Here is a 10,914-nt window from a genome sequence, read left to right on the forward strand (position 1 = left end):
CCCTGCCGTGGGATGTGCCCTGTCGTGGGGATGTGCCCTGTCGTGGGGATGTCCTCTGCCGTGGGATGTGCCCTGTTGGTGGGATGAGCCCTGCTGTCGGGAGCAGCAGAGCCGACCCTGGACCGTGTCCCAGCAGCCCTGTGCCGTCCCATCGCTACTCCTGCTTTCAGTTTCGAAAGGTTCCCCCGTTCCAGCTCTGGGTGCTTGGCGTGGACGCATCCAAATTGGCCCTAATGCACCCAGGAAAACTCGAACTAGCCCCAGGGCCTCAAATGCCCCCAAAGACTCATCTTCAGGGCCCTGAATCCCTGCCTAACTAAGCCCAAAGACTGCTAAGTTACCTCAGGGCTCCAAAACACACCTAACCCTGCATCAGCCCTCTTGAACCGCCCTCAGCTGCTTTCCCACACCCTACCTAAGTGCCCCCAAACACCCTCATCCCTGTGCCAGGAGCCCAAACACTCTTAATCATGCTCCAGTGTGTCCCTGTTTACCCTCACAGCCTACCCTCGCATCTCTGGTGCCCTCCAATCCTGTCACAGCACATTGCAAAACTTGTTTCAAGGCCTCCAAATACCTCCAGATGTCACCCTGGGAGTGTCGCCCAGATGTCATGAATACCTACAAACTGCCTATCCCACTGCCTCCAAAATCCCCCAAACCTGCATCATGGTCCCCAAAAATCCCAAACCCTGTTTTTAAACTCATGGAAAGTCCTTTTCCAAAGACCCACAAACCCCAATTTCCCACAAAGACCTCACAAACCTTTCTTGTAGGCCACAAAAACATCCAGAAGTCCCTCCCAGAAGCCACCAAACACACCCAAACTTCTCTAAAGCTCCCAAAACTTACCAAATCTGCCTCCAGGCCCCTGAAGGCTTCCACCAAACACCCTGAAATCTTGCTCTTGTGCCAGGAATTGATCTCAAATCAAATCCAAGTGCCTCCAAAGACTCACCTAAAATGGCCCAAGTGGCCCCAAACAACTTAAGCTCCGTTCCCAGGCTTTCTCAGACCTCGCCTAGCCCATGCTAAAGGATACAAACACTGTCCTCAAACCCTAAATATGCCCAAATGTCCCTCAGTTCTTGCTGGCTCCAAGAGACTTTGTACCCTGCACAATTTTACTCAAAGAACTCGAAATTTGTCCATGACTCCCAAGGAAACCTTGACATTCTTCAAGATATTCTGAAACTTCCCCAGAACTCCAAATTCTGCCACAAAATCTCCCAGAAATGCTAAAAGTTTCACACCATCCCCAGTGACCCTAAGGACTCTAAACCTCTTTATGCTCAAAAACCTCCCAGGAACCGAAAACTGCTTTCAGTTGATATCCCCTCCCCTCTGAAACCCACAAGCAGGGCTACTGAAGACACTTCAAACCTGCCCCTAAATGCCTCAAAGCCTGCTTCAGGTCCTCCAGAGACCTTTTCCAGCCTCCAAATCCTGTTCTAGGGCCTCACAAGCCATGCTAAAGTGTTCTAATGACCTAAAACATGACCAGTGCTGGAGGGGAAAAAAACCAACAAAAAACTCCAGGAAGACAAACACAAAAAACAGTTTCACAGGTTTCTAAGATCTCTCCTAAACACCCTTGAGCCCTGTCCCAGCATTCCTAGTCCACCCTAACTGTGCAAGTTCTCCCACGTACCCCTGAACCTTGCTTCAAGTCACCATAAGACTTCCACAAAACCTGACCAAATTGTGCTTCAAGTACTCCATTTGCTCCACACAGTGCCCAAATATTCCCAGTGTCTCACAGTCATGCCCAAGGGCTCTAAACAATAACTGAAACCTCCTTCAGGATCCTCAAAGACATGAAACCCTACCTCAGAGATGACATTGGACTATGGACACCCCTAAAACCTGTCTTCATGCCTCCACAACCCCCAAAAACCTACTCCCAGGCCACAGCACAAACCCTCTTCTAAGCTTCCTTGCCCCAAAGACTCCCAGACTCTGCTCCAGAGCTACAAACCCCTGAAAATCCTCCCCAGCCTCCTCTGGGTGCTACAAACCCCTGAAAATCCACCCCAGAGCTACAAACCCCTGAAAATCCACCCAGCCTCCTCTGGGTGCTCCCAAATACTTCCAAACCCTGCTTCGGGTCCCCTAAAGCCTTCCTTCAACCCAACCTACACCCTGCCCCAGGGTTTCCTAAGACCCATAGAAAAGCTGCCCAAGTACCCACAATGCATACCAACCTGGAATTAGGGTCCTGGAATACCCTGATAGCTTTCTTCAGGATCCTCAAAATTATCGAGTCCCTAGACTCTGCTTAACTTCCATCAGTGAGGTCCAAACACTGCCCCAGGCCTCCAAACACTGGCAAACCCTTTCCAAGAGACATCAAACACTCCCAAACCTGTCCCCAAACTCCAGAACACACAACCCTGCTTCACAGCCCCTAGAAACTTTTCTCAAAGCTGTCCAAATCATATCTCAGGCACTGCAAGATTCTGCATGTTTCCCAAGTGTCTCTGAGATATCCAACCCTGACGCTGGTCACCAAAACCCATCCCATCCGTATCACCCAAAACTCTGTCTCAGGGACCTCAAACACCTATGTCAGAATGAATCCCTAGCCTGCCCAGCTGCAGTCTCCTGCCCTCCTAGGCTGCTCGCACCAATCCTGACATCCCATACCTTTATCTCCCTGCAGAAGTATCCCAGGAAGGGCTAGGTTATGGACTCTCACAGGAGCACCTTGCTGCCTTGAAAGGGGATTACCATATGCCCTCAGAACCAGGTTTAATCTGCCCCTAGGCCCTTAGCCTGAGAAGGTGACTGTGTTTGAAAACTGGATGCCCCTGCCAAACCTCAAAAGAACTGGTCTTCTTTTCATTTTGGGCTAGCTAATTCTAAGTAATTGTAAACTTTGGCTTTTGCAGATGAGACCTCAGTCATCTCTTAGTAGTGTGCAATCAACGGGACTTGCTGAGAGCAGACTGGCAAAGCTTTGCATATATATGGAGGCAGGTTGCAAGCAGTGATTAAAAGCTGTAGTTCCTTGCAGACCCAGGGAAAGCCACAACAAAAGTTTAGTTCCAACTCCAGCATTAAAGCACTCAGTGCAGAGTTCCTGTGGAGGCAGCAAATGAGCAGGAGGGTATACATGGAGTCTATCATTTGACAGTCTGAAAGTGAATTTGTGCCATGCTGTTTAAGCTTGAAGTTCCTCCGCCCCATTGATGACTTCAGCATTTTAACGTGACACTTCTATTAAAACAGCATATGCAACAGCTGACTTCCCTGGACTTCAAGGGCGATTGTCCAAAAGTTTTTCTTTCAACACTGAGGTGTGCTGCTTTCCCACAAAATGGAGTTGCAATGGCCATAAAGTTTTACAGTTACCAGGCAGGCTCTGTGGAATTTCTCTATATGTAAGATGCTGGCTTTCCACCTAGGGATTTTGAACACACCCTGGCTCTCCTGAGGCAGCTCCTCTGCCTCCCCACTCACTACAGTTCTATTCACCAGCCAAGGTAAGGCAAAAGCTTGAACATATTTTATGATATTCATCATTTGTACCTTTCTTTATTCATTTAGCCATTCTGCACTCTTACTCACTTCTCTCTCACTGCAAACAGGGGCAGGACTTCGCACTTCCCTTTGAAGAACTTCATGGGACTCCTGTCTTGGCAGGGTACAACCCTGGGCTGGCTCAGAGAGCAGCATCGAGATGTGACTCCAAGCAGGAGGAGGGATTTGGGTACCACCTTAGTGAGGCTGCACTGGGCAGTGCAGGCTGGTAGGAGAGCAGAGCCCTGGGATGTGGGGCACAGTGTGTGGTGAGGGGGAGGACAGGCCTGGGGGGATGAGCAGTAGGGCATGGGCTGACCCTGGAGACCCACTGGCTGGAAACATCCCACCTACAACATCAGTTGTAGAAATGCAAACCTGGAGCAAGAAAACTCTTGCCGTTGGGGCTAACAACAAAATAGTACTTGGCATATGTAAAAAGGACCTGCCAGCATCAACATCCAACACCTTCTGGCCAAGGTCTGCATCTCCCACCAGTGTCCTCAGTGCTCATAATGCCCAGGGGATATGTGAGGAAATGGTGGTCAAAGCACCAGGAAGAGGGGAAAAAAGCAACACAGATGGGGAGAGAAATGCCACCAGCATTGTTAGTAATACAGAGACATTTTCTGCAGTTTTCATGCTTCTATTTTCTTTTATTAAATGTTAAATAGATTTAGGGGCAGGACCACAAGGGGCTGGTGTGTGCCCCAGCTGCAGTCTGGCCCTGGTTTAGCTGGCTCCTGATGCACCCTCCCAATGTCACCAATGGTAGGGTAGCTCCCTGGGGACTTGGGAATAGTCCTCATTGTTGCTGGCCCTCCCTTTCAGGGTTTACTGGAGGCCTCCTGGTGAGCATTCGCTGTCCTGGCTACATGTGGAGGACCCTGGCACAGCCTCCTCTGGCTTCTCCTGAGCGTCTTCTTACTCCCTACGAGTTCTCCTGGGCCTCTTCTTACTCCCCACAGGAGGGAATGGGGGCAGAATGGGGACTGCTTGGACTCTCCCAGAGGGCTGGCTTGGGCAACCCCCTTGGGAGGCATCAGGGCAGGGAAAGTCTTCAGGTTGTCCTCACACTTAGCAGCCGCATGGCTGTGCCCCAAGCCCATCTGATGTCAGTCCTCTTTGCTGCAGTGGCATGAAATGGTGTCAATAAGCTGGTTGGGCAAAGCTCCCTCGTGTGCCAGGAGCAGCTGGAACAGACCCTCTTCATCCAGGCCAAAGTAGTGCAGGCTGGATGGGACAAAGCACTGCTGCTTCCTCAACATCTTCAAAGAGCTGCCCCAGCTCCTGATACAGACAAGATAGCAGGCAATAGAGGACAGCTGGGAAGATGTAGAAGAAGGACAACCAGATATACATGTGGGAGACACCCATTGGACACCAGGGCAGTGGAGCCAGTGCTGATGGCAGGGCTATTGCAGGGCTATAGAGACCAGGGGCAGCTGGGAGTCCTGGAGCTCCTACTCTCAGGTGGAACACATCTGATAGTGCTGCATTGGGTGGAATGACATTCTCCACAAAGTTGTCATCCCCCCACACCAAATGCAGGGTGGGGGCCACCCTTCTTTTCTAGAGGAGGCACTCGGACTTGCCCTTAGCCTACCGCAGGATGCACGCAGAGCAGAAGTGGTGGAGGCATGGCAGTACATAGCTGGCCTCCTCTCCACAGTCCAGGCAGATGGGACAGCACTTGACCAGCTCCATGGCCTTGCTCTCCATGTTCTGCAGGGTCTGGGGAAAGCTTGGGATGTCAATCTGCTCTGTTAATGGTGCTGCAGCTGCAGATGTCATGCTAGAAAAGGGAGAGAGGCCACAAATATCAGGCCATGCAAGGGGAGGAAGAAATGCCCACGTCCCTCAGGAATGAAATTGTCCCAGCCCCCCAGGGTGAGTTTTCCCCTCCCAGATCACCTCTGCTGCTGCAAGAGTGACTCCTTGGTGCCCCGGCTGCTTGAACCTGGTCAGGGCCAGGGAAAGTCCTTCTACGGTTCTGGGGCTGGACACAGAGAACTGCACCAACCAACTCCCTGAGCATGATACCAGCAAGTAACAACAGCCTTGCATGACACTCCTTCTGGCTGTAGCAGCAATGCCCTTGACTAAATAAAAGCCTTTGGGAAGCTCTGTCTGGCCCACAGGAGATGCACCTAACACAGTCTCTTGAAATTACTGTGGAGTGATGGAGTGACAGACCAAGGCAAGGGATGCTTATGCTGCAAGTGTTTGACTTTTGGACTCAATTCCATTTAAGTCTTTTCTGTCTCCTCCAAGCAAGGTGAAATGGCACTCAATTTGGGAGAGGCTGGGGGATGAGCTCCCTAAGCTGCATAACATCTTGCATCCCTGCCACATCCAGAGGATCAATGGGGGTGCACACTCTATGTTCTAGGTGCAAACAGTATGCACCAAGTTCAAACAGGTAGAATGTGCTGCCTTCCCTCACTCTGAGCAGGCAGGGGCCTTGGGGATGAAGAGTGCTGGGCAAGGCAGGGAGGGGAGAGAAGACATTTTGTGCATGCAAGGGTTACCCATTCAAATGGATAGGCTGCTGCTTTGACCACAGAGATTTGACCACTGTGACAGCATGGAGGAGCCCAGAAACAGGGCTGTTAGCAGAGAAACAGCTTTTGATTGCCCTCCCAGTTCCTTTGCATGCTTGTCAGTGGGATTGGTCAGGGGAAAAAAATCCCTGAAGACTTTTAAGACACTGGCTGGTAAGCTCCTGCATCCCTGTGGGGCCACTGCCTCAGAGATGAAAATATCTTCGGGAAGCAGAACCCCTCTGCCCTCTGCCCAATTGAAGACTCTGCCCTGATGTGGAGTGGACGGTCCACCCCTCCTTGGGTGGCACAGGGAGGTCGGTGCCTGCCCTTCTTGATATCCAGGCAAATAAAGCATCCCCAGCCTGAATGCTTTTGGTTTGTCACCACTGACACCAAGCACTGCCCTTCAGCAAAGCTTCCTCAGTCCCTCCATGTCTCCCCCTTACATACCTCATGCTTCCAGAAACAGCCCCTGAGTGGGACCTCTCGTTTTCCCCTCACAACTTGCTTGGCAAGGAAGAAGCAGGCTAAGCTGAGGTTACATGAGTACAGCAGCACCTCTCGTGGATTCTTTTCCTCTGTGTTCCTCAGTGCTAGACAGGGCTTAATGAAAGCTGTGAGGTTTCTCAAACTTTTCTGACATGTCCTGTAGTGACCTCCAAAGGGAAGTTGGCATGGAGACCTGTGAAGCAAGGCTTGGAGTCAATGAAGCAATCCAAACCAGGACTGATATCTGAATATATGTGTATTAATCTATAAGTTGAGGAATTGAAGGAATTGAATTCCTTGACAACACAGTTCTTGCTAATTATTCATTATTGCTTGATATTCATTATCTCTTCATTTCCCATTCTGTGGGTATGTAGCTCTGTGCTCAATAAGCTATGAGTACCACGGAGCAGATGCCACCTCTTTAGCATTGCTGGCTATGATCCTGAATGGCTTCTAGTCACAGATGGGAGGGTAATGAGACTCAAAAGCATTTTGAGGAGATAGCTTGTCTTATGTCTTCTGATTTTCCTTCATCATGTCTAACTTTTTAATGTAGCTTTTCTCCCAAAATGGGGTGGAGGGCTCCCTTGATCCTCAGAGAGTTTATCTTGGTTTTGTCTTTACTACTATGTATTCAGGGTGTTTCACTTGCAGTTACTCGTTCTCATCTTCTGGCAACATTTAGCTACTTGAAAACCTTTATTCTGAACCTGCACCCAGCTTTGCCCCTTTGCTGACTACATGGTTCACATACTTAACTGCTATGTGTGTCAGGCTTTGCCATCACGGTATTACAAAGACCTTAGGATACTGTTTGCAGTACAGTAGTTGAGTATGTTTATACATGTGTTTAAGAAACTATATTAATTATATCCTGATAAGCACATTTATAATTCATGGGTAACTCAAACTTTTGCTTTGGCTATACCACTCCCTAACTGTGTTACAGACCTCTGAATGTTGAGATTCCATGGAGGTGTGAGGCATGAGGATTCATGCAGGATGAAACTGGACTTAAAAGTGGCCAACCCTGACCCATCTAAAGATGTTCTAGAAAGTTTCATACCTGTCGGTGGGGCAGGTGCAACCAGACATCCTTCACAGGCATGTCAGCTGCTGGAATTGCTTGGCATAATTTGGAAACTGTAAAGAGTGATCCTGTAAGTCTGGGTCCCACGGTGCTTGAGTTACTAGAGGGGATTTGGGGTACAGACTCACAGTGAGTCAACCACAAACTTGTTTTCTGCACCTGACTTCCATGCAGGAATGAGGAATCACAGACGAGCTGCTGACAGGGCATCATCAGTCCAGCCTCCTTCTCACAGCAGGGCCATTCCCAGCAATAGGTCTGTCACCATGCCTTTGCCATTGCCAAAGCAATTGTTCCTTGACAGTGATTGAGACAGCTTGGCTACAGGGAGAAATGGAAGAAGAAAGAAGTAAAGAAAAAAAATGAGAAAATACTTTGAAAAGTGAGGACTATTAGTGTCAGTGATAGGTGGTAGTAGTAGTAAAGACAAAGTGGGACTTCAGTGATTGAAAGTGATTCTGCCTGGATTTCTCCTTATGAGGAAGCACACCAAAGAGACCAAGGGGAATTTTAGGTCAAAAGAGGTTTTGAGCGGGGAGAGGTTGTGGTTTTTCATGGGGAAGCTGAAACTAGAGAGAGTATTTTTTTAAGTAAGATATAAGGCAGAACGGAGAAGATGAAGGAGAGCCAAGATTCTACAGTCTCTTCCTCCAGGCACGCTGTGTTATATACCCCTTCTTTCCAGGGTGATACACTTGATTAAATCATTATCTTCTACTAAAGGAGAATAATGTAGCAAACTAAATAATGGCAATACAATCCATCATATGTTAATAAAGCCTAGAGTTTCTGAAGTAGAATCACAGAGGGTATACATGAAGGAAACATACCTAAGGAGAACGTACTATCATGGATATTTCAGCTAATTGATATTTTTCTTATCACCGTTCTGGGCTCCTTTTCCATGAAACCTCACAAGAAAGTTAGTTTTATTCCAATTTTGCAGCACGTGTGGTTCTGGGATGTATTTTCTCCAATCCTAGTCCACCATATGACTTGAGCCAAAATTACTGAGGTAACTGCCTGCAAAGCCGGCACACATGAAAACATTGCAGCTGTGAGAAGGAACACTTGTTTTAACATGTGATAAGAATTCTTTGGGGAGTTATAAAGCACTAGTTGCTTCTGGCAATCATTTTACTTAATATTCATAGTACCATCAAGTTTAGAGGACACACCTAAGATCTTCAAGTCCAACCATTAACCTGCCACTCTGCTGTAACCCCTAAATCGTATCTTCCAGCATCAGATCCAGTTGCCTCTTACACATTTTCAGGGATAGTAACTCCACCATGGCCCTGGGCAATCTATTCCAGAGCCTGAGCACTGTAACAGGTAAAAAATTTTCCTAACATCTAACCTCAATTTCCCCTGTCTCAGTTTATGATTGTTCCCTCTCATCCTCTCACTGCAGGCATGGCAGAAGAGACCATCCCCCTCCTCTCTACAACCCCCTTGCAAGCAGTTGTAAAGAATTATGAGGTCAACCCTGAGACAGGGTGATAAGGGTGACTTAGCTTTTCAAGGCTAAACAAAAAATTCCCTCAACTGTTCCTAATATTACATGTTTTCCAGACCTTTTATGAGCTTCATTGCCCTTCACTGGACTCGCTCCAGCACCTCAATGTCCTTTTTTAAGTGAGGGGCCCAAAACTGAACACAGTACTTGAGGTGTGACCTCATCAATGCCAAGTGTAGGGGTATAATCACTTCCCTAGTCCTGCTGGACACACTATTCTTGATACAGGTCAAGATGCCATTGGCGTTCTTGGCCACCTGTGCACATTGTTGGCTCATATTGAGCCAGCAGTCCACCAGCACTCCCAAGTCCTTTTCTGATGAACAACACTCAAGCCACTCTCCCCCAGCCTGTAGCACTGCATGGGGTTGTTTTGTACCAGGTGCAGGACCTGGAACTTACCATTGTTGTCCTCAGCCCACTGATCAGGTCAGTCCAGGTCTCTCTGTAGAGCTTTCCTACCCCAGGCAGTTCAACAGTCCCACCCAACTCAGTGTCATCTGCAAATTTACTGAGGGTGTACTCAATCCCCACATCCATATCATCAATAAAGATGTTAAACAAGACTGGCCTCAATACTGAGCCCTGGAGAACACCACTAGTGACCGGCCCAAATTTGATTTAGCTTCATTTAGCTTCTATTACTGAGTATCAAGCAGAACTTGGATGTGCTATTCGTTGCTTTATGCTCCTCTGAAGAGTTCCAACCTCACAGAGCTTCAGAAAGCTAACTTACAGTTCATTTTCACTGGTAGGTCAAGACGCAAATGTTATCTGTCTCAAGTTTCCCTGGATTACCTTTTTTTTAACATTTTAATGTGAGATTTGCTTTTATGTACATAAAAAGACAGCACCAATGTTAGTTTTGCTTGGTTTGGCAGGATATACACTGTAGACAGCTGCCATCCTAACTCCAGCCAGGGTGATCCAATCCTGTAGATGCAGACCTCTCTGTGCTGATATGTAAATATCTGTGGAGGTAATGTGAAATAAGCTGGCATGTCCACTGTCCCACTGTGAGTGGTGCAGCATGGGAGTATTAGACACTGACAACTCATCCCACAGCAGCAAAGACAATCTCACCTGAATGTGTCTACAGGTCTCTGATGAGGTGGATGCATGCACAGGAGCATCCTTGAGGCTCCTTTTCTCCAACACAACAGCAGGCACTGGCCTACTTCTTTTGCCTTCGTAGCACTAACAGCCAACTCTGACCAGTACTGGACAGGGTGCACAGGAACTGCTCGGCCTTCAGAAAGCACCCCCTAGGCTCTGTGAACATGAACTTTCTCTGCCAGTCCCATGCAGTCCCTAGGGGAGGCTACAGAAAGAAGGCAGAGAGAGTTGGCTGTTCTGAGGGGCTGCAGGAAGCCTGCAGAGGTATCTCATCAGAGTTGTTCACTATCACAAATGGTGACAGTGTCCTGCAGAAGGCCTCTGGATTATGCTGCTCCAGGTGCCTCAAGACTGGAGAAACCATGGGTCTACTCCCCAAGCATACAGGGCCCATGCCTTAACATCAAAATCTCTCTGTTCTGCTAAGATTTCAGCTTCATATTTTCCATAGGCTTTCCAGGGAAACGCACGTCTGAAAGTGAGCTGTGAGGGACAGATAAGTATGCAGCCTTGAAGAGAAGAGTGTACTGCAGTAAGTCGAATTCAGCTGTAGATGTAACTACAGACTAGCACAGACATTTGAGGCTCTTTTGTTCTAAACACAAAATGTGAAGTTAGCTGAGCCAGCA

Source organism: Acanthisitta chloris, unplaced genomic scaffold (assembly GCF_000695815.1).
Source record: "Acanthisitta chloris isolate BGI_N310 unplaced genomic scaffold, ASM69581v1 scaffold25659, whole genome shotgun sequence".
In the NCBI taxonomy this organism is placed as follows: domain Eukaryota; kingdom Metazoa; phylum Chordata; class Aves; order Passeriformes; family Acanthisittidae; genus Acanthisitta; species Acanthisitta chloris.